Here is a 26,937-nt window from a genome sequence, read left to right as displayed (position 1 = left end):
CCAGGTCCAACTGCAGAGGGGCAGGGCCCACAGCCTGGAGAGCAGGCTGGAAGTCATGGCCAGTACTGGGAGTGAGAGGCCCCAGGGGCGTGCAGGCACAGGGGGCAGGTCTCTCCTTGTGGGCAGAGGTACTGAGCAAAACAGGAACCCAGAAGCCAGGCCAGGAAGATGGGAGGTGCGAGGCCTCATGAGGAAGAGCAGGGAGAAGGTGCTGGGTGAGCAGTCAGCCTGAGACATTCAGGGAGAGCCCTGGAAGCTGGGAATCAGTCTCTTCATCCATGCCACGGGGACATCTGTACCTGCACTGGAGCAGTAAAACGCCACACACTCTTCTGAGAACAACTTCTAGATGGGTCCAGGATGCCCCAGGTGGACAGGCTGTGCCCCCTGAGTGTGAATAGGGAGGAGCAGGTGTCCCTGTGTATACACGCAGGGGTCGCAATGTGTGGGAGTAGCAGGGAGGGGGGCTGGGTTTCCCAGATAAGGGTGTAGTGTGAGGGGCCGAGCATGGGTGTGAGTGTGTCCACAGGCCTCATGATCACATATCCTTGAGAAAGGGCAGTGGTGTCTCGGTGATCACCAAGAGTGAGCATGAGAGTGTGTGAGCATGGATTCAAGAGTGTGTGTGTGTGCCCATGTGTGCCCTCACACAGATACCAGAGTGTGGGTGAGGAGTACTGCCCTACTCTGGGAGTCTGTGTCTGGGATGGCGCCTTTTTCTGAAGGCGTGTGAATTCTTACACAATGAGAGTGTGTACACATGGAGAGGGGCACACACTAGGGGTCTGGTGATGTCCTATGACCTTGGTCTGAGCACCCCTGAGCCCTCTAGCCCATCCCTGCCAGCCCTGAGGCAGTGCTTTCCTTCCCCAACACTGGGGTCCAGGCCACTGCCGCTCCATCTGGTTGCCTCCCTACCCTGCCTCTCATCAGTCATCCAGCACAGAAGAGAGCTTCCGGTCTGGGGGAGGTAGGTCTAGGCCAGCAGGGAGGGCTTTCATCCCCTAGAGACCCAGCCCATACCCCAGGTAAGAGGCACGGCCACTGAAGGGCTGCATCCACAAGGGGCCGCCCTGAGGCCGGGCTACTCCCAGCCTGGGTGAGTCCCGGAGCAGTGGCCCTGGCTCACTTGCGGCAGTCTGGAGCGCCACACTGAGAGAGCTCCAGAACTGCCACTCTGAGTAGTGTGCCCGCAGGCCTCTCCAAACGCCCAGCTGTCTCCTCCTGAGTACCGCGGGGCCACCTCTCCACTCTCAGTGTCGTCAATCAGTTTCTTACTCATCCTGTTGGAAGAGTGGGTGGGGCAGGAGACCTGCTTTCCCTGGATTGGAGGGCCTTTCTCCCACCACCCAACTCCTTAAGTCCAGGCTGTGAAAAAGCCACTTGCATTCCTACCAAGTGTCACAGGTCCATGCTAGCAGCCCCGCTCCCAGTCCAGTCCTCCTAGCCTCAGCTGGACACCTTGGCTAAGCACAGGAGAGGCATGGGAAGTCCTCTTCTAGGTTCTGAGGCCACCAAGTCCACCCTGGCTTCGGCCTCTCACCTGATCACCCGCCCATTACTACAAAGTTGCAACGCAGAGTTACAAGAGATCTTCTGAAGGCCTTGTCTGTGTTTACTTCTGCGGAGTCTTCATCCTTCTTCTGTCTGTTTCCGCCTCACAGCACCCTGACCCCAGACTCCCAATGCTTCCCCCATTCTTCCCCGGGGCATGGGAAGGATTTCTCCCCTGCCTTTCCTGTGATGGGCTGGGGGCCCATCCTAGTGTAAGTATCTGACTCTTGAGTTTAGGATCCAGTCATACAAATGAAACCTTGGGCAGGCCTGTGAACCCACCGTCTGTGCAGGACCCAGGGCCAGAAGCAGGGAACCACTCACTGCCTCTTGTATTCCCAAAGGCTGAAGGGAAAGGTGGGGAAGGGTGGTGGGGGCTACTCTCAGAGGGAAATTTAGTACATACACATAAGTATTTAAGAAAAAGAAATCAGGGACAATTTGAGAGAAACTAAAATTCGTGGCCACGGGGGGCAGGGGGTAAGAAGCAGATTCCACAGCCTTGGGGTTCATTCATCTGTTGAGAGTTTTGGAGGTGGGGGCAGTGACCAGCCTCTGCAAAGCCACTTCGAATCCTCCCAGCACTGATGCTGACAACACACAGCCCTACTCCACTCCAGGATGGTAAAAGCGCTTGGTGCATGTTGGCCCCGAACCGTCAAACGGTGCCAAAGGCTGCACCTTCAGGTACCCCTGTGGGGCAGCAACAGGGGACTCTAAAGAAGTGGGTGGGACTGGAGCCAGGGCCGGTGGCGCTGGGCCAGCCTGAGCGGGCCCTCGAGGGCAGCCTCCCTAAAAACCACAGGCTTGGGGGATTTTTAAGAAGTAGGGTGGCAAAAACTCACAAGGAAAAGCAACCGTTTTAAAAAGATCAGATCCCCTCCGCTCTCACCTGAGAGAGGATATCAGAGCTGGAGGAGAAACGCACCGACGTGGAGTGTGACAAGGAAACCAAAATGGAGCAATCGTTTACAGAAACACAACTCCTCCTGCCCCAGTGGCAGGCTTTTTAGGGCTACCTTACCCGTCCTCCCCTACCTGCACCAAAACGCCAACAAGATCCGCTTGGTTCGCCCCGAGACGCTGCTGTGGCCCGAGGCGCAACCAGGCAGGCGAGCGTGGCTGCGACTCGGGCCCTGGGCACAGGCGCCTGGCCCGTGTCCGGCTCCGGCCGAGACCCACCCAGCCTGGGGCCCGAGGCGCGCTGCCCGCCACACCACCCCACTCCCAGTGGAGCCCAAGTGGCCAGTAACTGCCTGGCCCGCTGCCCGCCGTGAACAGAAAGGCATTTTCAAACGCGTCCACTCCACCGCACGGCTCCAACTTCACCCCGGCCGCTGCGGGCACCAGTCCTCGACAGAACTCACCTTCCCCGAGCAGGGGCAGCAGCAGAAGCAGCAACCTCAGCCCCACGGCGCTGGCCGTCGCCTTCGCCATCGCCGATGCACGCTGCGGCTGCGGCGAGAGGGACGCTTCCTTGGGCTGGGGGGCTCAGCAGCGGGGTGCGGCGCTCAGCACCGCCCGTCCTGGAGCGGAGGACGCAGTGAACACTGCGGGCACCGAGCGTCGGGGCGCGGGCTCCAGGGCACTCTCCGCAGCTGTGCTCGGGGCTCGGAGCACATGACTGAGGAGGGGAGGGCGCGGGCTGCGCACGAGGCGAGAGCAGGGGCGGGGCGGGGCAGTGAGGGCGGCGTGGTGGGGGGGGGGGCGGAGTGGCGGGGGGCGGGGCCAGGGTGCGGAAGTAAAGGCGGGGCGCCGGGTACCTCCCCAGGCGATCCCTGGTGCGCTTACCCCAGGGCGAGGGTTAGTAGACCAGAGCCGGACGCGGGGTGCAGGCCGGGCGGGGCACGAGTAGGGGCGAGGTGCGGGGTCCGGGTACCGGCCTGGCAGCCGCAGCCCCAAGCCGTGCACCTCCGCACGCACAGTCACTCTTCCTCAGCCTGTGCGCCCTCTCGCTGTCTCTGCGCTTCGACCTTCCCTGCCGCCCAGAGAGGGCAGGGAAACCAGGCGGGGATGCGGATTCTGGGCGGACTGGCTGGGAGTGAGCCGGAAGGGACCTGCAGACCAGGCAGGTGCCCCGCCTCCAGGCTCCGGGCACGGGCGCATCCTCCGCCATTTCGCGGAGGGGGGAGGTGCGGTGGGTGCGCGGCCTCTCTGGCGGCCGAAGGTGGGAGGAGGGGAAGAGCCCCCGCGAGGGACCCTGAGCCGGCGCCTTCTGTGCACTCCAGGGGTGCGCCTGGTGAGTGGCTTCTGTAGTCCCTCTGGGGGTGTCCTAGCATTAGTTTGTGAACCCCTCTTTAGGACTGGTCCAGCCAATGAAAACAGGGATCTGACCGGGCACACCTTTCAAAGAGACCTGGAGCCAGCGTTAACGGAATGCTTGGAGGGTAATACCCTTTCCCCCCCACCACACATTAGAGTTCTTAGGATGTGGGGCTGACAGGGTAGCAGAGCAAGTAACAAGAAGGAACTGGAGCCCAAAAGAATTTAATTTTTGCACCAAGAAATGATGCCTATAAACACATCTGATACTAAAGAGGGAAGACTCTGGGTCCCTAACATGGGAGGTCCTGGGGTGAGGGGGGAGGTGAGTACTAGGCTCCTGTGGGAAAAGTCCACTGTTCTCCTCCCACCTCCCAGCTGCCTTTTGAGGTCTGGCCCCCACCAGGGCACAGAGGAATGGGATGCACATGGGAGCTTGGGGTGGGAGGATCCCAGGTCCCTAGGCCTGAGGTGCCCCTATTTCAGGGTATTTTCTTCCTGCTGTGCACAGAGCTGCGCCCTCCTGCCTGGCTGAGCTCAGAGCTGAGTAAGAGCTGTGCACATCACTGCAGATATGAAGTCAAAGTGAAGTCACTCGCCATGAGGAGGAGGAGCTGCTGAGACAGGCTGGCTGGGGGCTCTGCCCCCTGAGATGTCCAAGCCAGCCTGTTGGCAGAAGGCCAGGGCACAGTGCTATCAGCTCAGGAGAGCCACCCTGCGGCCACCAGACCTTATGTTGCCTGCCTCACCCTCCCAGGGCTTCAGGCTCTTGGACATCTGGGGCTGGAGTTGGCTGTGGGGGATTCCCCTGGGTGTGGGCGAGCTACCTCTGGTGCTAATAGTAACCACCAAGGCTGAGCTGCTCAGGCCTGTGCACAGCGAAGGGACCTGAGTTAGGAAGGGAGATCCCAAGAGAGACTTCTTTGTTACACACAGACTTCTGTGACAGGAGGATGCAGAATGAAGGGGGGTGGCCTGGTGCATTCTTTCCAACTGGCCCCACCCTTGTGGAACTGCCCCAGCCAAGCCTTGGCTGACACTGGTCAGGCCGGATGTCCAGTCGTGCTCTGGGTGACCACCTCAAGGGCCCATTGGACACTGTGCTCCTGCCTGATCCCCTCAGGCCCTTCCACTCCTTCCCCACCACCACCCTTGGGGGTCTTGAGAGGACATCTAAGACTATGGTGGGGGTATTGCCTTCTTCTTAGAAAAAAGTCCAGGGAGCCTCCTATGTGTAGTTTTATCCCCGTCTGTGTATGTACACATGTATGCATGAGCATATACCTGTGTCATGTGCAGGACACGGATGTACACTCGCCCCCATGTGTATGCCCAGAGACCTGACCAGATAATCATCTAGGAGAGGGCAGAGGTGAAGCGTTGGGCTTTCTGGCCTTGGGTCCTGCATATCTATGAGACCCCCATGAGTCCCAGACAAGGCCCATCTCCACCAGGAGGCCTGACATCAACTCTTTGCCCCAGTCACCCTTCCATGGGCCACCCCAATGGAGTTGTTTTTCTCCTCTGAATTTCTGGCCCCACCTTGCTCTTTTCCCTTCCTTCCTCTGTTCTTCCTTTTCCTCCCTTGCCTGCTTCCCTCCCTCTTCTCTGGAAGAATCTCTTCTCCATTCCTCCCCACAGCACAAGAACCAGGCTAGCTGCATCACTGGGGCCTTGGGGTCTTCATCATGTACTAGAACATGGGAGTAATAATACAGTAACTACCTGGCAGTGCTGTGAGGCTGAACCCAAATGAAGCTTTGACAGAATCAGCACTGTTTCTGGTTGTCTAGAAAATGAGCTTTTTTTTTTTTTTTGGCTCTTCTTCCAGGGGTCCTCTAAAGTCCAAGGTGCTGTCTGGATGTTAGGCTGGGGGCAGTGACCTGGTGTGAAGGTTGCAGGTAGGCTCTGAGTTGTATCGAAGCCATCTCTCTCTGGTCTGTGTGACCTCAGCATGTTTGCAACATCTCTGGGCCTCAGGAAAGCAGAGCTCTCTCCCTTTAGGTGCCTGAGGACAGGTGAATCCGAGGCAATGGGCAGGAGCTGTCCTTGTTATCACTGGTTCCCGTCAGCTGTGGAAGCTGAGCTGAGGCAAGAGTGGTCGGTGGACCTAGCTCAGGTAGCACAGAACACAGGTGACCCCTAAAACGGGCTGTCTGCTGCCCCAGCTCTGGCTTCCCACCTGCACAGGTAACAAGTCACACCTGCATGGGGCTGGCAGCCAATGATACCAGCCTGCAGGAGCCAATGCCTGTCTCCAGCCCTCCCCACAGGACCTACAGCTTTCTCAGTGGAAGGAGAGAGAGCCCTAGAACCCCAGAGTCCTCTTTGCCACCGCAGCACTTATCTGAGCATGTAATTACACATTCGGGAGTGGTGGGTTGATTTCTGCTCATACCTCACCCAGGCTTTGGGGGCTTTGCTCACATCAAGTCCCCAGCCCAAGGGTACCACTGGCTGGAGACCACTGGAACCTAATGGGGCCTCAGGCCTGGCAGTGCCTGCCTCTTGCCTCAAGGACACCAAAGAGAAGGACTGACCTAGCTTACAAGCAAGCCATAGCAGTAACAGGGAGCTCGAATTGGCCAGTCCAACAGGTATGACCTGAATGCTCTTTAGAAAAAACATCTCCCAGGGCAGTTTCATAATCTGCCTTGTAATGCAGATTTAGACAAGTTTTTACGAATGCACTTTTTAAAATAGGTCTTAATGGATCCTTTGCAGTAGTTACAGCCCATTGTGTAAATGCAAACAGAAGGTTTTTTGAAAACATGTATTATTGATCAGAAAGGCAGCAGCAATTAGAAGCCAGTATGTCATGTCATTCAATACACACTTCCTATACAGTCCTGCTTGTGCTCATTCATAACTTTCTGACAAATTATCCTGTCACTGGGAAGCCTTTTCTTTTCCCTTTTGCTTCTAGAAGCAAAGGCGAACCTCTCCATCAGTTATTAGCTAGAGGTGAATGAAAAATTAAGCTTACCTTTACCATCACAAAACCTATTTATGAATTCTCCAGTTTCCAGACTGAAATGACAAAGCCTTCAGGTAAGATGGATGATGCCTCTCGATTTGTTCTGTGGCCCACAGTGGAAAAACAAAACAAAACTGGTGACAGGTAGCATATGCTACCTGTCATGTTCAGGTGGGCAGAATCACAAAGCCAGGGAGGTCTGCCTTGTGGCAGGGTTGCTTAGCCAGGGTCTACAAGGAGGGGCCTTGAATGTCCCTCCCTGGTCATGTAACCTAAAATGATCAACAAGCATGAAGTTGAGCCTTGTTTTTGCTCAAAAATTCACATCCGAGTCTGTATTTCACCTGATCTGCACATTTACCATTTACTCTTCTTGAAAAGTTCATCTATTTAATAAATACTTGCTGGGCACTATTTTCCCAGCACCCTTTTCAAACTACAGTGAGCTAAGCCAAGACCCTTCCTTTGGGGTGCTTCTCAAGGACAATCACCAACACATAAGGTACAGACACACAGAGCATTCACAAGTGACCCCAGATGGGGAGGGGCATGGGGCAGGGTGTCTGTCAGGGCGGATGTCCCGGGGAGTTGACTTTGGGCAAAGAAGACAGAGCTCTGGGGATGGTGCTGCCCACAGGGAGTGGGGGAAGTGACAGGGTGGGCCTTGGGGTTTCCTCTGTTGCCCCAGCAGGGATAAGGGGTCTTTGTCTCCCCATGAAGCACCTCCTTGGCAGCCTCACCTCACCCCTCTAGAAGGTGCAGTTCTGGTCTCTGAGAGGGTTACAGCCTGCAGGATTGGCAGAGTGAATGCTCTGACCCAGGCAATCTTTAGGAGTGGAAAATGTCTGCTGTGTTCTTGGTGTGCTGACAAATAGGAAGTCCATTGACTTAATGTCCTGTAATGGCTTCTGAGGCCTCCTTGCCCAGGATGGGGTGGGTGCAGCTCCAGGCACGGTGTGCTGCTTCTACATCCATCTCAGGCCTGCGGGTGCTGAGGCAGTGTGTGTGTGGGGGTGCCGCCATCCCTGGAAAGGAGGGGGAGGGGGGCTGGCCACCTGCCTGTGGGAGGGCATAACCTGTGTGGCTCCCCCAGCCACCTGTGCTTACAGACAAGCCCGCGAGCAGCAGGGCACTGACTGACCCCCGTTCTCCCCACCCCAATCCAGGAAGTGCTCCTAAAGACCTTGTTCAGTGATGGCAGCAGCCCCAGGTGGCCAGGGGAGGTGGGGAGTGCTGTCTCGGGTAGATCTAGGGTGCCACCATTGCTTCCTCTCTAACACCTCCCTAAAGGTGGCTATCTGAACCTAGGTGCATGGTTGGGAGGTAGCTCCCAGCTCTGCTGTAGACACCTCACCCAGCCCAGGTGGGCACCCCTCAGCACCCCTGTTTGCTGAGAAGCTGGCCAGCCTGGCCTTCATCCCCAGTGCTGTCCACAGAATGTTCTGTGATGGTGGTAACTTCCTCCTCTGTTCCATCCAATGTGAGGGCCACTAGCCAAGTGTGGCTGTGGAGCACTTGAGATATGGATGGTGCGACTCAGGAACTGAATTTACAATAATGTAAAATTAAGTAGTCATACATGGCTATGTACTTATTGGGCATTGATGCTCTAAGAAACACCTTCCCGGCTTTACCCTGGGGCTCCTGGGGGGCTGGGCAGGCTCCTAGCCCAAACCTCCCCCGCTGTGGGGAGAGCAGAGAAACCAGAGCCTGCTGAGTCCCAGTGGGCTGTCTGATCCAGCAGCTTCCACTCTGTTTCCTGGTGGATTGAAAGTGCCAGAGCCCCCACCCCCACCCTCAACAGCAGCAGTCTTGCTGGGGTTCCCCCTGGGCACACTCTCTCTCGTCCTGGGGAATCTTCTGTTCCCCTGCAGACCCAGCACCAAGCCTGACCACGTCTACTGAAACCCCTGCCTCCTGTAGGCAGAGTGGGCGTTGGAGGGCCCTGTTCTCAGGGGCCTCTTTGGAAAGGGGCTGATGAGCTCATGCATGTTAATATGTTGTGATGAAGGGCTGTCAGGGGACTCTGTGCAGCAGCCTGAGACCCAAGGGCTTGCTTGCTGGGGCTGGGAGCTCAGCATCTAGCCCCTCTCCAGGGCCTACCTCCCTCTGCTCCCGAGCCACCCTGCCTCCAATGGTCTCAGACTCCCTACGTGTTCTGTGGCCACTGACCTCCACTGGCTGTTCCTTCTGTCTTCCTGCCTGCCTCTGGCCCCCTCTGTTGTTCAACTCTTAATTGTCACTCAGAAGTCTGGGCTCCAAGATACCACTCTCCCTAGCCAATACTCAGATGCTCCATCTAAACAATTTGAAGGGAACCCAGTATGCTTCCTGGGTTTCCCTGGTGGCTCAGTGGTAAAGAATCTGCCTGCGTTGCAGCAGTCGCAGGAGACGTGGGTTTGATCCCTGGGTTGGGAAGATCTTTGGAGGAGGATATGGCAACCCACCCCAGCAACCTTGCCTGGAGAATCTCACAGACAGAGCAGACTGGCAGGCTACAGTCCATGGGGTCGCAAAGAGTTGTACCCGACTGAAGCAACTGAGCACACACACACACACACACGCAGTGTGCTTCCTGTTTTGTTTTTGTTTTTGTTGTTGTTTTGGCCATGCCCTGCAGCATGTGCGAGCTTAGTTCCCCAACTAGGGATCAAACCCATATCCCCTACATCGGGAGCATGGAGTCTTAACCACTGCACAGCCAGGGAAGTCCTGCTTCCTGGTTTAACTGTGCTGGATTTATCTCCCGGCCCTCTCCATGGGGACATGATGAGGACTCAGGGTGCTAGTTGGATGACCTGCTGTGAGGAATGGCCCTGGAAGCTAAGAAGACAGCCTGGGCAGAGGCACAAGGTGCATTCAGGAGGCAGGAGGTAGGGCAGGGCCATCTGCTGTGACAGCATCAGTCCTTACCGGTGCACACTCACACCCCTCTGCCCCCAACTCCCTCTGGGCTGCCTCCTTGGTGTGAACAGAAGCCTGTTGAGTCTGTAAACATCAGTGGAAAGGGTGACAGGAGCAGGGCTGGAGCCGGAAGACAATTCACAGGGAGGGAACAGGAGGCCCCAAATAAATCATTCAGGGCCTGACATTTGGAGCATTTGAGTTTGAGACCAAACACAGATGCCCTTTAGATAAATACATTCTTGAGACGTGTTCCACAGGAGAAGTTTATGACTTGAATAGGTTTTTAGTGTCAGATGAGCATCAGGAAGTGTTTTGTTGAGAGACCTTCTCTTAAAAGCTCAGAATCCTTCTCCTCCCTCTGACCCTTTAAACAGAAGGATACAGGGATCCTCAACAAGGGGAGCTTCTCTTTCTCCAGGTTCCCTGGGGATTGGCCCTGGGCTGGGATTGCTCAACTGAGGAAGGTTCTGGAAGGTTCTGAAGACCTCAGTGCTCCAGGCCAGCAGGGTTGGGGGTGAGGGTCTCTCAGGAAGCTGATTTAGAAGCATAGAAGCACCCTCCTCACTCAGAGCAGCTCTCCCACTCCCCACCCCCAATTCCTCTCTCCACAGAGGTCCACAGGAATGAGAAGGGCTCTGTGTGGAGATCGTGGGTCCCCCTCAAGCCTACAGAGGTTGGCAATTTTCTGTGGGTTGGAAACTTTACAAAGTTCCCCCACGCTGAAGCCCAGGAATACGAAGGAGCTGGGCTCACTGCAGGCCCTACGCCAGAGAAAGGAGACATGAGGAGAAGGTCAGATGCAATCATGTCTGGAAGCTTCTCCCTTCTGGCTTAGAGACAGGCCCCTACCTGCCCATCCCGGGCTCTGTCCCAGGACCTCCAGGGAGCCCTGCGGCTGCTCTCTGCCCAGCTCCAGCCCGGACACCAAGTAGCCACTGGTGGGGCTGCTTCTACTACCCTGTGTGTGCTGCTCAGCCCTTGCCCTGCCCCCCAAGACAGGGGCTGCATTGTGAGGGGTGGATGCAGTTGCAACCTCTGCGAATTGTAACCTGTCCTTGAATGAGGCTACCATGGAAGAACTCACCACAGATTGTCTGTGCTGTGACTCAGCCACACAGGGAGGCCCCCTGGCTGAGCCAGGCAGAACTTGGGCTTGTCTTTCCACCACACGTGGGTGTGGGTGGGCTGGGGGCACACAGGAAGGCCTAGGACCTGGCTCACGGAAACCACATGGATGGAACTGAAAGGAAGCCCATGTGAACTTTGTGGGCACAGCAGTCCACCTCCTAGTACAGCTGTGAGATGAGCACTCAGGTGGTGGGGGATGGGAGAGAAGGGACCACTGTGTCTGTGCTGTTCTCCACACAGGACATCTCCCGGGGGCAGGAGAAAGGTTCTAATCAATCAATACACCAAGACTCCACACTGATTTCAGGGAGGGCCCCTCGTTTCCCTTAGGTGACTTCTGAGGACACCCGGAACCACATTTTCAACCACTCCTATAACTGAGAAACTGCTGTAACTGAGAAACTGAACCTCGGCTTTTCCACGTCTGTGGATAATTCTGCCCTCCCACTCCGCCCCTCCATCTCCCACCCCCTAGCAATGGCCCTCAGAGGCCTGTCTCAGACCCTCTCTTTGCCCCAGATCCCTGGGGTCTCGTGGAAAGCTGATTCAGAAGCTTAGAAGCATCCTCCTCACTCACAGCAACTCTCCTTCCCCTCCCCAACCCCCACCCCCTCCTACCCACAGGAACCTGATGGCTGGTCTACAAGATGTATTTATCTAAATGGCCAGATCACTCCCTGTCCTAGTCATTTCATCCATGGCTGTGTCAGGCAATGAATGAACAGGGAGACTGATGCAGAGAGGCCGGGACTGAGCAGGCACCTGGGTGCCTGCTCTCCTCCCTACCCCCGCCCCGGGGCCCCGAGCTTACCTCCTTCGCTCCTGGGACTTGCCCAGACCCTCATCAGGAGTCCACCTCAGGGATGGAAGAGAAGAGTTTGGATGAAGCACCTATGATCTTCTAAAGCTTCGCTCCTGCCTCATAATTGTTTCCTTACAGGATCCAGACGCTTGGATACAGCTGATTCTCTAACACCATTCACAACCTTTTTTTGTTTTCTTCACGGTTGTCTTGGAAGCAGCTGCCCACAAATGCAAGCAGCCTTCGTCTTTGGGGGCTCCTGCGACCTTGCCTATGGTGGGGGGCAGGAGGGAGTGACCTCTGTTTTATTTCCCAGGTGGATACCCAGGCTGCAGAGGGGCTTTGCCTGGTTACCCATTTGTATCTGTAATTTATCAGCAATCTCAAAATCCTAAAGGTTGAATTATGCATGTCTGACCCCTGGAAGAAAAGCTGAGTGAGGTTTCCCTGGGAGGCAAAGCTCTGAGGCCTGAATCATCTCTCCTAGAAGAGGAGGCCGGCCTTGAGTGAGCACAGTGGGAATGGCTCATGGCTGTGGAGAACCTACATGGGGGCAGCCCTGGACTGGAGCTTCTAACTCATTCAGGGTCACAACACCCGCCTGGGTGGGAGCAGTGCCCCATTTTCCAGGCAGATTGCTGAGGTGCAAACCCAGCTGTTCCTTCTCTGGGCTTCTTGCCCTCACTTCACTGTTGATTTCCAAATTCTAGTGCAAGGCTGGTCAAACACACTGTGAGCCTGCCCCCCAGGTTCTAACTCTGGGTGTGGGGGTAGGGTGACACATTGTCCTCGGGACTAGATCCCTGGGGCTGCTGATGCCGCTGGTACCCGGCCCACTGGGTGGGGATCAGCTGCCCAGAGCATGGTGCAATGGGAGAGACACAGGTGAGGATCTCAAAATGGAAGGTGCCTGCTTCACTCTGCTGCTCGCACGCCCTGTTCCCAGTGAGCCTCCCCTCCTCTGTGTCTCCTCCCTTTCTGCAGCCTCCATCTGCCCCTGGCTGATGCCCATGGCCCTGGCTTTGCTGGGAGCCCACCCAGAACTCACCTTCTCTGCTCCTCTTCAGGGACCCACCTGTGTTTGCAGACAGCTGTCTCCTCCTAACACCCGTTTTTTTCAGCTGGGTCCCTCATGGGAGACTCAGACCCGACTGAGTCCACTGGGTGATCCAGCACACTCACTGTGCAGGTAAAGGGTGGTCATCTCTTTGTTTTGGCTGGATTCTACTGCCATCCAACTCTTGCATGGGGTGGAGCTTCAGAGAGTCTCCAGCAAACATGATTCTCTCATCTGCAAAGCAAGTGGGCTGTCACCATCACCCAGAACATGCCTGCTCCATTCCTCTGCAGGGACACACCTGTATTTGCAGACAGCTTTCTTCCCCTAACACCCATGTCTTCAACTGGGTCCTCAGAGCAAGACGGTTATTGCCATCATCCTGATGACCACGTGTTTGGCTCTCGGGGACCTGGTCTCTGCCAAGCCATGGTCCCTTGACAGAGGCTAATTCAGGTCCTGTGCATGGCCAAGGGGGACTGGGGAAAAAGAGGAAAGAGAGGATGCCAGGGGACTCTGCCCCTTAGTCAGAGGCTCACAGGCCCCTCCAGACAGCGCATATACATGGCAGTGGTGGTGCTGGCAGCAGTGACTCTGGCTGGCCTGTGCATTGTTATTTCCAAAGACCGAGTCTTTGAAGCAAAGGAATTTTCATTCCTTTTACATTAATGAAAAAACTTGCAACCAGAGGAAGCACCCCACTAAATGACTGATGCTCCACAAGATACGCACTGTTCAGAAATGTCTCCTAGTCAATGAAGAAGTCAGTGGAATAAATAGTCAGTGGAATAAAAAGTAATCTGGCTACTCTAGGAATTAATATAAAAATATCAGATGCAGGATTTATAAGGGATGCCACCTCCAGCTAACCCTCCCTGGGTTAAATACCCCAAGGATGATGATTTACATCCTGTGCTGCAGGGCTCTGCCAGCATAATCGATAGGGGTGAGAAATGGGGCCACCCGGCCATGCTTGCCTGCAGGGCTGGGGAGGGGAACTGAGGGGGCACAGGGCAGCCCTGCAGGCTGCTAGGAGCAACAACCCACTTGAGCTGTCTGTCCTTTCTTCCCCTTCCTCTGCCTCACTGGTGAGCTCCAGACCCGTGGCCCATGTGTTTCTGGAAGCCTGGGCCATGGTCCCACTGGTCCTCACCCCTATGCCCAGCTCCTCCAGGCCTACAGGAGGCGGCCTAGGGAGAGGAGGGCAGGGCAGGCTGAGCCAGGTGCTGCCAAGACCAGAGCAGTGGGACCCGCACCCCAACCCTGGAAGCCTGGGCAAACCTCCTGACAGTAAGCAATCACACAGCCATCTTTGCTCTGCAAGAATTACTGTCCCCAAGTCTTGGTTTAGGGTGAAACTTGCCTAAGCAACTATTTATTCCCACTGTCCCAGACTTAGGATCTGCTGTTGGATTTAAGCCCTTGTTGGGCATTCCTGGGGTGCTTCCCTGAGGGAGCTCCAGGCTGGGGCTCGTGCCCGGAAACAGATGGGCCTCACTGCAGCTACAGGGCTGGCTTCCCTGCTGTGCTAGGTGAGATGTGCATCATCCCCACTCCTCCATGGTGAGGGCTATGCCTGCTCAGTTTTGCCCCAGTGTGCACCAGCCACACTTGGCGGGGGCTGGGCAGTGGGTTGGACCAGCCGGTGTCAGGGCCAGCCAGGCTGCCCCTGGGGGGTGGAGCGGGGGGCAGAGGAATATCCTGTCATCTGGCCCTTGATGTTGAGGCCCCGGAAGAGGCGAAAGCAAGGAAGACAAAGTGTTTACTTACTCCTCAGCCCCTCCCTGCCAAGCCTCCCATGGTCCCTCAGCCACACTCTCTACTCTGGAGTTGCAGCAGCTGTTGGGGGAAGGGGCACCAGCCTCTCATCATGCACTGCCCAGCCCTCTGCTCTAGCATTAAGCCTAGTCATTGCCCTTCAGGAGTGTCATCTTCTTCTCTGACCATCCAGCCCTCAAGGGAAATTCCTGTAGGGCTGGCAGTGAGGAAAGTCTGCGGGAAAGAGAAACTAGGGTTCCTTGTTCTTGATCCCACAAGAACCTGGCCCTTCCCCGGGAGGCCTACTGGTGTCTCCTTAGCGCATCCACCCTGAGCAGCCTGGCTGAGTGCCCCGGTGTCCGCCACACTTCTGTTCACACCCACACTGAGTGGGCCCAGCACAGGCCTCCATGCCTCATGTGAACTAAAGCCAGGGACAAGTGACCCTGAGCAATCTCAGGGACAGAAAGGCCCAAAGGGACCACTCGGTCTAAGCCTTATCACAGAAAGACTGAGGTTCCACTGAGACTGGCCAAGGCCACAGGGTAAAGCTGGCCTCCTGGCCTGAGGGCAGTGCCCTCTGCCCTCTGCCTGCCAAATCACCCTGATGCTGGTCTAGGCTACTGTGCAGTCATCCTCAGTCCTACTAAAGGGAGAAACATAAACTCAAATACAATTTTCATTGTATCAGGAGTTGAATGGTGTCCCCCCAGATCCATATATTAGAGTCCTGACTCTGTTAGCTTAGAATGTGATCTGATTCAGAAACAGGGTCTTTACAGATGTAATCAGGTTAAAATGAGGTCACTGGGGTGGGCCCCAATCCAATATCACTGGTGTCCTTATAAAAAGAAGGAATTTGGACAGAGTCAGGCCCAGAGGGAAGGTGAGGTGAAGAGACATAAGCTGAGGAGAGAGCCCGTCGAAAGATCCTCCCATCACAGCCCTCAAAGGAACCAGCCATGATTTCAGACTTCCGACTCCAGAACCGTGAGATAATAACAAGCCATGCAGTCACCGGAAACTGATGCAGACTGGAAAGAAGGTCCTGGTAATGAACATAGAGCACTATTAATTTTACTTTTTTTGGGGGGGTGCTTTTGGTGTTTCAGATTTTGCTGTTGTTTAGTCACTAGTCGTGTCTGACCCTTTGTGACCCCATGGACAGTAGCTTGCAGGCTGTTCTGTCCATGGGATTTTCCAGGCAATCATACCGGAGTGGGTTGCCATTTCCTTCTCCAGTTCCAATTATTTGTATGCTTTTAGTTTTCATTATGAATTCACAAACTGGGGTGTATTTATCAACGGTCAGAGACTCAGGAGAGGATGCTGATGGGGAAGTCTGCTCAGTGCATTCCAGGAGCTGAGGCCCTCCTGGGATGTGGGTTCCCAGGTTGCTGGGATAGAGGGCAGAGAATTGCTGGATATGTGTGTGGGCCACTGAAGTGTGAAATGGATGAGGACACTATAGCCCACATTTCCCGCTGTCTTAGTGATGTTTTCTGTCCACACTGATGGCAGTGACCTTGATCAGGAACCCCATGGTGACCCATACAGGGCACCTCCATCCAGCCAAAGAGATGGAAGCAATGGGCTACTGAGTGCTTGCTTGTCCCTTCACATAAAAACAGGTCAGTGTTGTTCTAGTGAAAAGGACTTTGTGGGCATTACTGCTGTAGGCGTAATCACACAATATGAATTCTAAACAAAATCACAGACCCCCATTTGGTGAAACTTATTCCAGGGAATTTCAGTGTATTGTTTGACACCCTGTTGACTCACACTGCTTAGTGCATTTTTGCTCTCACAGCAGCTCTGTCACTACTGGGTTTCAGTGGAGGCTTAAAAAAAGCAATTTCTCTGCAGGCCACAGCTCTAAGATCACAGGAGGGATTCACAGACCTCACAACCTTTGGGAAAATGACCAAATATCAAAACTAATACCAAACATTTTGCTACCAAGAAGACATTTCCCATTAAACAGAAACCCCCAGGGACTTCCCTGGTTGTCCAGTGGTTACAAATTCACCTTCCAATGTAAGGAGTGTGGGTTTGCTCCCTGGTCGGGGAGTTAAGATTCCCACATGCCTTGAAGCAAAATAAGTAAATAAAACAGAAGCAATGTTGTAAATATGAACTTTCCTGGTGGCTCCAGACAGTAAAGGACTTGCCTGCAGTGCAGGAGACCTGGGTTTGATCCCTGGGTTGGGAAGATCCCCTGTAGAAGGAAACGGCAACCCACCCCAGTATTCTTGCCTGGAGAATTCCATGGACAGAGGAGCCTGGCAGGCTACACCATGGGGTCGCAAAGAGTCAGACACAACTGAGTGATTAACACTTCCACTTTCAATGCTGTAACAAATTCAGTAAAGACTTTTTAAATGGTCCACATCAAAAAATCTTAAAAAAATATAAATAGAAACCACTTCCAGGAATGAGACACTTCCTCTCCCACATATGGCAGACCCTCTGGAGTAGCTCTCACTGACCCAAATGTACTAGAGCTCCCCCAGGACAAGGAACTCTGTGTCCACCCATATTCTCAGTCGGTCATCCACAGAGCAGGTGCTGCATCCCTGGGTCAGAGAAATTCAGGGAAGTCCAAGAGATCATCAAGGGCAGCATTCTCACTGTCTATTACTCAATAACAAGCCATCCCCAAACTGTCTTAAAACAACACCGTTATTTCTTTTGCTCACGAGTCTATAACATGGGCAGTCCTCAGCAGGCATATCTTGTCTCTGCTGCACTCCGCTTAGCTTAGGGTGGCTCACAGCAGGACTGGAATCACATGACTTGTGTCATGTAGAATCACATGGACTTCCTCACATGACTGTGTGTGGTGCTGGTTGCTAGCCCAGACCCTCTGCCTTCACTGGAACTGTCCACCAGGGCACAGACATACAGCCCTGTAGGAGCTGGGCTTCCTTAGAATACGGCGGTCAAAGTCGTATCACCTTCTGTATCCTTGTCTCCAAAGTCCCCCTGCATCCCTCCGTCACATTCTATTTATCATAGCAGTCACAAAGTCCAGCCCAATTTCTAGGAGAGGGGAAACAGAATCCATCTCTGGATGGGGGTGGTGGTGGCAGGATTCTGGAAGAGCCGGCAGGACAGAAATATTGCTGTGGTCATTTGCAGCCTGCGACATCCTGGTCCAGAGGTCACACTGGGGAGTCTGGGTCAAGGGGGCAGGTTCCCAATGTGGTCCACCATCAGGAGTTAGGGACAGAGTCCAAAAATGCCTCCCTACTGCTCCTGAAGTGAGTCTGAGCTAACACTGAACAGGCCACACCTGTGTCCCCTTTGGCTCCGTAGGCCCATCGGCACAAAGACCAGCAATAATCCTCTCTCAAGACTCCTCAGCTTCAGCTGTCTGTAATGCCAGGACTCTCTGATCTATGGAATGAGTCATCAGTGGCATCTCCTTCAGCAAATGACCCATTCAAAGGGAAGATTTGTTATGCCTGGGGCATTTTATGAATGTTGTTGCTTTGTCTGGCAAGCTGTGATTCCATTAGGAAAAACAGCCGGCATGAGATGATGCTGCCAGGGCAGATGCTTGGATCGAGGGCACATGGGGGGGACCGGTGGCCTGTACCATGGCTGCTTCCTCCCACCTACCTGAGGGGGACCCTGGGTGCTCAGCTCCTCCCAGCCAAATCATAGAGTGGAGGTTGCAGGCTCAAGCTTGCACTCTACATTTGTGACACCTGTGTGAGACAAAACAACCCTGAGCTGGGCTCCCCTGGACCCCAACACAAGGGAGGAGCTGGCCAGGCTGCAAAGACAGCTGTCTGCACCCAGCACCCAGGCCCATGCCCTGGTCTTCCACTGCCTGGTATGGGTGAGTGTGCACCACCACCTGAGGCCTGTGCACCTGTTCACAGGTGACACTCACCTGGCAGCGACAGGCAGCAAAGGGCTCAGCTTCAGGAGTGCTGGATGCCAGGGGCACACCCTCTCCTCCTTCCCTTGCTTTCCCCATGAGGCCTAGCACAGTGCTGGGCACACACAGGGTCCTGTGGCCTCCTGCTCATTCTCAGAACAGGTCAAGGAAGACATGGACCTCAGGGTCTCTGAGACGGGGCAGAGTGGGCTGTGGCTGTGATGCTAGGCAGGGCTGCTATGAGGACCCCAGAGGGCTGGGGTGGGTGTGTTCCTACCCCTGGTTGGAGTTCCCTCCAAATTCTGGATCAAACTATTGGATCTGAGACTCAGAAGGGACTGCAGCCATCTCCAAGGTCAATGGAAGAAAAGGGAGCACTTGAGTCCTCAGAAAGTGAGGGTCCTGGGCTCCTTGGAGCCTCTTCCACTCCTGGTCTGACCCCCGCATTTCTCTCCTTGTCACTAATCCCCATGGCCCCTCCCAGAGATTCTGTCCAATTACTGAGCCCTTCCTCAGCTGCAAACCCCCTGTCATCAGTGCAGAAAGGGTTCAAAGTGGTGCCTGCCCCAGGGTGGGGGTGAAACAGAGCAGGGTATGGGCGAGGGCTCTGGGAACTGAGTGTGATAAGGACAATCCACGGACATCTCTCTTCCTCTTCCCAACACTGCCCCCCAAATGTTCCTATTCACCCGGCAAAGCTCGACCTTGGGTGGCCCAGTTTTCTGCCTCCCCCGAGTCCTCGCCTGGCTGGAGGAGGTGAGGGAAGCTGTCTGTGTTCAGGACCCTCTCTCCACAACAGTGGTCTCAGCCACCCTGGTTGCTCGCTCCCTGTCTTCTGTGCCTCCGCAGCCCTCACAGCCACCTCCCTGGGCCTCCAGATCTCTTAGAAGGACCTACTCAGCCTTTTCCAGTCCGTCTGCACCACCCACTCAGTCACAGCTCCTGAGCCTTGTGCATCGTCTTGCTGCAGCTTGAACCCACTTCTCAGGCTTCCTGGATCACTCCCTGTCAGAACATGCTGGAATGCTCCTCATCTTCAAACCCAAACTCCAAGACCTTGTGCCTATCCCTTATTCCTTGGCTCTTTTTCTGGGGGGAGGAGGGGCCTCATTGCTCGCAGGATCTTTGTTCTCCAACCAGAGATCGAACCTGTATCTCCTGCAGTAGAAGCATGGAGTTTGAACCACTGGACTGCCAGGGAATTCCCTCGGCTCTCTTGACAGGTGTTATCTTTGTAACCACCTCCTTTTCTGGCCCCTGTGGTCCCTGCAGCCCCCTGCAACCCCTGTGGGCCCCGCCCTGCCCTGACTCTGGCTTTGTCTAAGCCTGAAAGCTGAAGGACCTCCACCCAATGGGCCAGAAGTGACCCTCTGCTGTCCACGTACACTCAGCTCCTGGCAGCACTGGACTGCTCCTCCACCTGCCTGCACACCCGCACCCCCTCCTCCGCCCCCATCCCCAGGCCTCTCCTCACTTGGCTTCCTGGATACACCTCCTCCTCTTCTTCATCTGTGTGCCTTCCTTGTCTCCATTACTAAACATGGATGTGTTCACAAAAGATCCCCAACCTGGGCCGTCAGTTTAGCCCACACTGACTCCTCAGTGACCGCATCCAGACCCAGCTTGAAACCCAGTCCACCCCACCCCCAACACTCTCCTCCATCCCCCATCTATTCCCAGCCTCTCCTCCCCACTAAAGTCCACTCACTAAGCTGCCTGCCCTCCATGGACTCTCTGCATGGCCCCCAGAGGGCATCTCAGGTTTAATGCATCAAAAGTAAACTTTTTTTTTTTTTTTGTGGCTGTGTCATGTGGTTTGCAGGATCTTAGTTCCCCAAACTGGGATTGAACCAGTGACCTCAGCATTGAAAGTATGGTGTCTTAACCACTAGACTACCAGGGAATTCCCAAAAACAAACTCTTAATTTCCACTTTTCCCATCCCCAAATCTTGCTTGTCCTTCACTTATTCCCATCTTAGTAAAAGGGTTCATATTCACTCAGTTTCTCAGGACAAAGACCAAAGAGTTACAAGTGATTCCCTTCTCTCTTTCATACATTGAATCTGACCCAACGGCATGTTCTGCTGGGTCTCCAGAACATACTCAGAATCTCATCCGTCTGCGTTGGTCCAAGCTGCTGTCCTCTCCAGGCTGTCACAGTGGCCTCCTTCTCAGGCTCCCACCATTGTTTCATCCCCTTCCCACAGTCCCAGAGGGGTGCTGGGGAAAAACTCAGCCCGTTGCATGGAGCAGGCAGCTGAGGTCCCAACCCCACCAGGGTGGAATCTCAGCAGCTGCACCAGATCACCTGCCCCTGAGCCTGCATCCTGAAGGGTAAGTAGTCCACAGCCAGCTCAGATGGGTGGCTGTCACCCATCTGATGCTCACCCACCAACCTCTGCTCACCCCACCTCCCTGACCTCAGCCTCCCCCTGCCTCCTCCTCCCCTCCCTCTTCTCCTCCTTCTCACTCCACTTGGGCTTCTCCAGCCTGTTGTAGGTGTGTGCTCAATTGCTCAGTCGTGTCCAACTCTTTGCGACCCCATGGACTGCAGCCCACCAGGCTCCTTTGTTCATGGGGATTCTTCAGGCCAGAATTCTTGAGTTGGTTGCCATTTCCTCCTCCAGGGGCTCGTCGCCTCTTAGGGATAGAGCCCTTGTATCCCTTGTTTCCTGCATTGGCAGACGGAGTCTTTACCACTGAGCCACTTGGGAAGTGCCCCGCCCACCCCACGACTGCTCTTCTTTAAATATAGCAAGCCTGTTGGTACTGGGGACTCTGCACTGGCTGTCCCTTCTATCTGGGAGATGCTTGCCCTTGACCTCTCCTTCACTTTGCCCAGATGTTGGCTCAGATGTTCCTCAGTGGCCATGCTCTAAGAAGCAGTCTCCCATGCTCTCCCTGCTCCACTGGGCTTTCTTTAGAATCCTGTTATGTTTGCATGGTTATATTTGTTGGTGTGCTTTGCACGTGCATGTATGGGTTTACATGAATGTAAGCTTCCAAGAACAGGGAGTTTGCTCTTTTGTGTCCCTAGTGCCTAGAATAATACTTGGAACATAGTAGATGCTCAAATAGCTGTTGATTAACTCAGTAAATGAGATGATGTTGCATCCACATCAGGACATGTGGGTTCCTGGGCCTTCCCAATAGCTGTGTGCTATTCCACAGGTGGACATGCTCAGGTTTAATTATCTGGCCCCTCACTTGAGGACATTTATCATTCTTATTCTTTTGCTACAATAAACAAAGTTTCATTGCACATCTTTGTACACCCATCTTTGCATTTATGTGTGAATATAGTGAAAAATCAACAATTACAGGCTCTGCACTTGCTGGATCAAGGAGTGTGTGCATTTAAAGCTTTGGTAGATAATCCTAAATTGTCACCCAAAAATATTTTTTACCAAATTATGATTTTTGAATTTTTAAAATATTTGAAAATCCATATGTCAAAGAATGAATTAGCCTCACTCCTTTAAAGAGCTCTTGAAACTGAGATCAGGCTCTGCGACTGAGTGTCATTTCACAAGGGTGAGACTGAGTCTCAGGGAGGGCATAGGGACTGTCATTCCTTGGCCATGGCCATGGTAGTCAACACACTCCAGCCCTGGGGTCCCACACCCTAGCCTCTTTCACCCTTACAGAAATCAGCCTTCAGTGCCTGTCACTGGCTGACTTTGGGAAAATTTAAGGACAGTCACTGAGAGTGGAGGGCTGTTATTATTCTGTACTGTCAGGAACTTCCTGAAGCACCAACCCAATAAGGATCTATTCAATGCTGGCTATGTGCTGCAACAGTGTGGACACAGCCTTCAACAACCCAGAAAAGCTTGGCCTTCAAAGAGCTTGCAGGGCATTCAAGGAGACAGATAATGAACAGGAGAGTACGTCAGATGGGAAGGAAGGATATGAGAAAGCCAAACCAGCAGAAACCGTATGACTGCCAGTTTCAGACAGGGCTTCAGGTCTTCACACCTCTGAGTTCTCACACTCTTGTGCAGCTCCCTCCCTCCAAGTTTGAACTGGACCTGGGACTTTCTTTTAATGACTAGGAAAGGCAGAGTGATGGGCTGGCACTACCAAGACTAGGTTACAAATGCCTGTGAGGGGACTTCCCTGGCAGTCCAGTGGCCAAGACTCTGCACTCCCAATGCAAGGGGCTCAGGTTCAATCCCTGATTTTGGAACTAGATCCCACATGCTGCAACTAAAGATTTGGCACAGCCAAATTACTTAATTAAAAAACAAACAAACGTCTGTGAGTCTGTCTCACTGGCACGCCCTCCCTTTCCCCTTGCTCACATTGATGTTTTGAGCAGCACAGGAGGGCCCATGTGCCAGGGACTGAGGGCAGCCTGGGAAGAGACAATTACTGCCCACAGCCTCATAAGACAGCCTTATGCAGACCCAGCCCTGAAAGGACCCCAACCTAGCTTGCCTGAAGTTATGAGAGACCCAGAGGAATAACAAGACCACACCCATATTCCTGACCCATAGAAACTGTAAGATAAACATGCAAATACTGTCTTTAAGCTTCTACGTTTTGGGCTAACTTGTTACTCAGCAATAGCTAACTCACACAAAGGGGAATAGAGAGTGCCAGGGAGGTGATGCAGTTTAAAATAGGATAGGAGGGAAGGAATTATTTGAGAAGACTTGAAGAAGGGGGAGACTGAGCCTTGGGATTCCAGGGGCAGAGTTGGATTTTGGATGGCAGTTACAAGGGTGGCTGGAATAGAGTGAGAGGGGCAAGAGGCAGGGGCAGGAAAAAGATGGATGGAAGGATGTCACGCTAGCATTTTTTTTTTGACCCTGAACTTGGGCAAAGGGGGATTTTAAGACTTTGAGCAAATGCACATTTCAACAGGGTCCAGGTGGGTGATAGGTTTAAGGGAAGGTGGAGGGTAGCAGGGAGATGGCCAGAGGTGTCAGGTCCCCAGTTTACATGAAAGGTGACCATAATAATAGACGTAGGGTGTGAGGGAAGAGTTCCTACATCTAAGGGGTGGGGTGTAGGGGGCAGGTTTGGGGAAACCTGGCGGTTGGGGTTCACAGGCCCAAGATGCCTGTCCGACCTTGAGGCGGAGGGCTGAGCAGGCAGTTGGGTCAGGCAGTGTGTACAGTATTTAAGGCCACAGGACAGGAGTGAGCGTGGGGGTAGGTGAGGAGAGGACCAAGGGGTGGGAGTGAGGCAGGGAGTTTGTAGTCCAGCCAAGGACAGCATGGGACCAAAGTGCTGGGTTACCGAGAGTTGAGGCTGAGCACTGACTTAGCAACTGGGACGGTCAGTGTAGAGTGAGTCCAACAGAGGCCTGTCTGAAGGACGAGGAAGTAAGCATATTTGGATCTGGTGGGAACAGACACAGTGTGTCTGCAGAGGGACACACTCAGGACACAACATCAAGGGAGGGAGTGGGAACCAGGCCCAAGACAGGGAGAGGGCAACAGCCCTGGGAGCTGGTGGGGAGTCAGGGCATCTGGTCCTCGGGAAATTCCAAGGACCCGGGTGCCCCTGCAGTTCATGCCTGCCCCCGGCCCCCCACCTCACTAGCAGACTAGTTACCCTGGGGGTATCAGCAGGGCTGGAGATAAACTGGGCAACTGCCTTCGGAATTTCCTGACCTGGATGAGGTTCAGCCTTTAATCTCATGTTGTATCTATAGCCTTGTCTCATGTGGTTTGTGAGAAGCTGGGGAAAAAAAAGAAAAGGGCTGATAAGCTTCACAGAGGGGAGGAGAGACCAACCCAAGACGTTTTGAGTGAGCTCCAAGGTGCCAGTGAGGGGAAGGACAGAGACTCAGGGGGCATGGGTCTGAGCTGAGGGTGCAGCCAGGGGATGCCGAGTGTGCCAGGCTGCAAGACCAGCCCCGGTCAGACACCCGCTGTGGGGCTGGACTTCCCAAGCCTGTTTCTCCATCAGACAAATGGCGTGCCTGGGAACACCACCTCACAGGCTGTAGAGCAGGAGCAGGAGGTGGGCAGGGAGGGACCTTGTGTCCTTCTGGGAGAGGGACTCAGGTGGCACCAGTGGTGGGGGGTGGGGAGAGTGCCCTGGAAAGTCGAAGTGTTGCTCTGTGTGATGGGTGGGAGGGTGGTGCAAAATCGTATCTGTGAAAGTATAAACCTACCACTGAACTGAGGAAAAATGCCGTCTGAAACAGCATCTGCTTCCCTTCCTCTTTGTCTGGGCCCAAGAGGATTTGCTGCCTCTCAGGGGCCAAGAAAGCAGGTAGGAAGAGCAGGATGCGAGGGCTGGATGTCTTGACAAATTGAATTTTCCTTCTTTTCTGGCCTCCTGGGGGAGATATTGTGTCCTGCATTGATGCAAATGTGTTCAAAGTGCACTTTCCACAGACTCAGAAATAACGAGCTGCCTTTCCGCTGAGGCCTGGGACCATGGCAAGGACCCTTTTGCTGAAGGTGGCCCGTGGCTGGTCACAGAATCTGTGGCTGGCACAGCGGCAGAGTCCAGGTGCCATGATGGGTGAGCCAGGGGAGCCTGCAGAAGGCATGCAGAGAGCAGCAACCCCAGGAAGCATCTAATATACTCCTTTTGCTGTGGGGAACCAGGGCCCAGAGAAGGCACTGAGCTGCCTGGGGCAGGCAGGGAGTCCTGGGCACCTGGCCTGCTTCTCCCTGCCCCACCCTCCAGGCCGTCTCAGACCAGGTTTGCTTCTGGGAAGGAGCAAGGAGCTGTCAGCCAGCAGTTGGTCTTCAGCCAGGAGTTTGGGCTTTGGCCAGGAGTTGGTATTTGTTAAAAGAGATGGAAAAGGTGAAACTGTTATCAAGAGGCAGTATCTGAGGGCTGAGTTCACTGCAGGGTCTCAGGAACTAGATAGCATCAGCCTGGCCTGCTCAGAGGACATGAAGGAAAACTAGGGCAGTCACACATGGGAGTCGCCTACTCTCCAGCTGGCCTGCCCAGTGCTCCTGAGAGCCCGGAAGATGGAAAACAGGTTAACAAGTCCGGGAGGAAATGAGCAGAGATGCCTTTGCTGCCAAGGGCTTGGTTCAGCAACCCGATTGCTTCTGGCTTCCTCACCGGCCTGAGGCTGGTAGTGATGGCCATTTCTGGCAGAAGGATGTCTGGGTTTGAAAGTTGGAAAGGAGTTCTTTGGAAGCCTCGGATCCTGGTCTGCATGGTTCTCAGCTTTGCTGTCTCAAGAAAATGTGGGCTCCCAGGTGGTCCCCATGGCTCAATATTTGCCTCTTGTTTCACAACAGGTGGGCCTCTATTTAGATGGAACCCAAGAGCGGAAGAGGGTTCTGCTGCTGAGAAAACGTTTGGTGAACTTCACTACCCACTCCTGATTCACTGAACATGGTCACGGATATTCCTTTCATGGGATAAAGAAAATAGTGGCAGACTCGGCAAGGTCATTCTTACCTTCCTTTCCCTTATGATCTGCACTAATTGCGGCTGGAAAGCTAATTAAATTCCCAGCCGGTCTTGAACTAAGTGTGGTCAAATAATACAGTTCTAGTAAATGAGATATAATTGGCAGTCAGCTGGGGGGTTCTGGGCAGACTTGTTTTCTTGATTAAAGAGCCATAGGTGGCTGGTATTTCTAATTTTCTCTCCATTTCCCTTTTTCCTGCCTTGCAGGTGGATATGACACCAGGAGTTGTGGCAGTCATGTTGTAACACTGAGGCAGAACACATGAAAAAGAGGCAAAGTCCTTATGGAGACAGGGCTTGACATGGCTGAGCTGTTGAACCTAGGCCAGCAGCTGTCAACTCACAGGCCTCTTGTAATCTGAGGTAAAACCAAGCTTTATTTGTCTAAGCTGTTGTGTTTGGAATTTCTGCAGCTGAAAGCACTGCTGGCTAATGCACACCACTATGACAAAGTATCAGCCAGCATCACAGGTGACAGTGAAACCCTACCTGCATTCCCACTACATTTTGAGATAGGGGTGTGTTCGCTGTAACCACCAAGAATGATAACAATACAAATAACATTTCTGAGTATTCATTACATGCCAACAACTATCCTAAGCAGTTAGCATATTGGCTCATCTGATCTTCCAACAATCCCGTGGGGAACGTTTTACAGGTGTCAAAACTAAGGCACAGAGAGGTTGAGGGAACTTGCTCAAGTTAGTAAGCAGTGAGCCAAGATGTGAATTCAGAAAGTCTGGCTCCAGGATCCATCCTCACAGTCACATGTGATACTCACCCTCTCTCTCTCTACAATTAAGAGTCAGGGGAGACCAGCATAGCCCTGATCGAGGCTTCTTGTCCTGAGCTTCATGGCTGCCTCATTCCTTCCTTTCATGCACTTCTCCGGGGAAGCCAGCTACCTGCTAAAGGAGGGTGGAGAGCCAGGATCAGAGCTGGAGGAACTGCGATCTGAAATGTTTGACAGCCTCGGGCTGGGGCAGCCTTTGGGGCTACTTCACAGACAGCCAAGACCCCTCCTCTGCTCCAGGGCATGTATGAGTGAACACTGTCAATATTTTTTCTCTTCCTTCTCCCATTTCCCAAGTTGATTAACCCCACTTCTGATGAACATCTTTTTCATTTATTTTTAAAGCTACTTTAGTATTCAGTAATGGTGAAGGCAATGGCACCCCAGTCCAGTACTCTTGCCTGGAAA

General features: G+C 53.8%; 1 long non-coding RNA gene and 1 other non-coding gene across 2 annotated transcripts; one reads left to right on the top strand and one right to left on the bottom strand.

Annotated features, from left to right (window-relative positions):
• Positions 1-3,290: 3,290 nt before the first annotated feature.
• LOC122691374 lies at positions 3,291-26,751 on the top strand. Its single transcript, XR_006340401.1, has 6 exons — positions 3,291-3,357; positions 3,856-3,941; positions 5,648-5,717; positions 25,562-25,713; positions 25,944-26,099; positions 26,634-26,751. It is a non-coding gene; the product is annotated as an uncharacterized LOC122691374 (long non-coding RNA).
• TRNAE-UUC lies at positions 20,165-20,237 on the bottom strand. Its single transcript has one exon. It is a non-coding gene; the product is annotated as a tRNA-Glu (tRNA).
• Positions 26,752-26,937: the final 186 nt, after the last annotated feature.

The sequence above is a fragment of the Cervus elaphus genome, unplaced genomic scaffold (genome assembly GCF_910594005.1).
Source record: "Cervus elaphus unplaced genomic scaffold, mCerEla1.1, whole genome shotgun sequence".
NCBI classification, from domain to species: Eukaryota; Metazoa; Chordata; class Mammalia; order Artiodactyla; family Cervidae; genus Cervus; species Cervus elaphus.
This window is presented reverse-complemented; position numbering and strand designations above follow the sequence as displayed.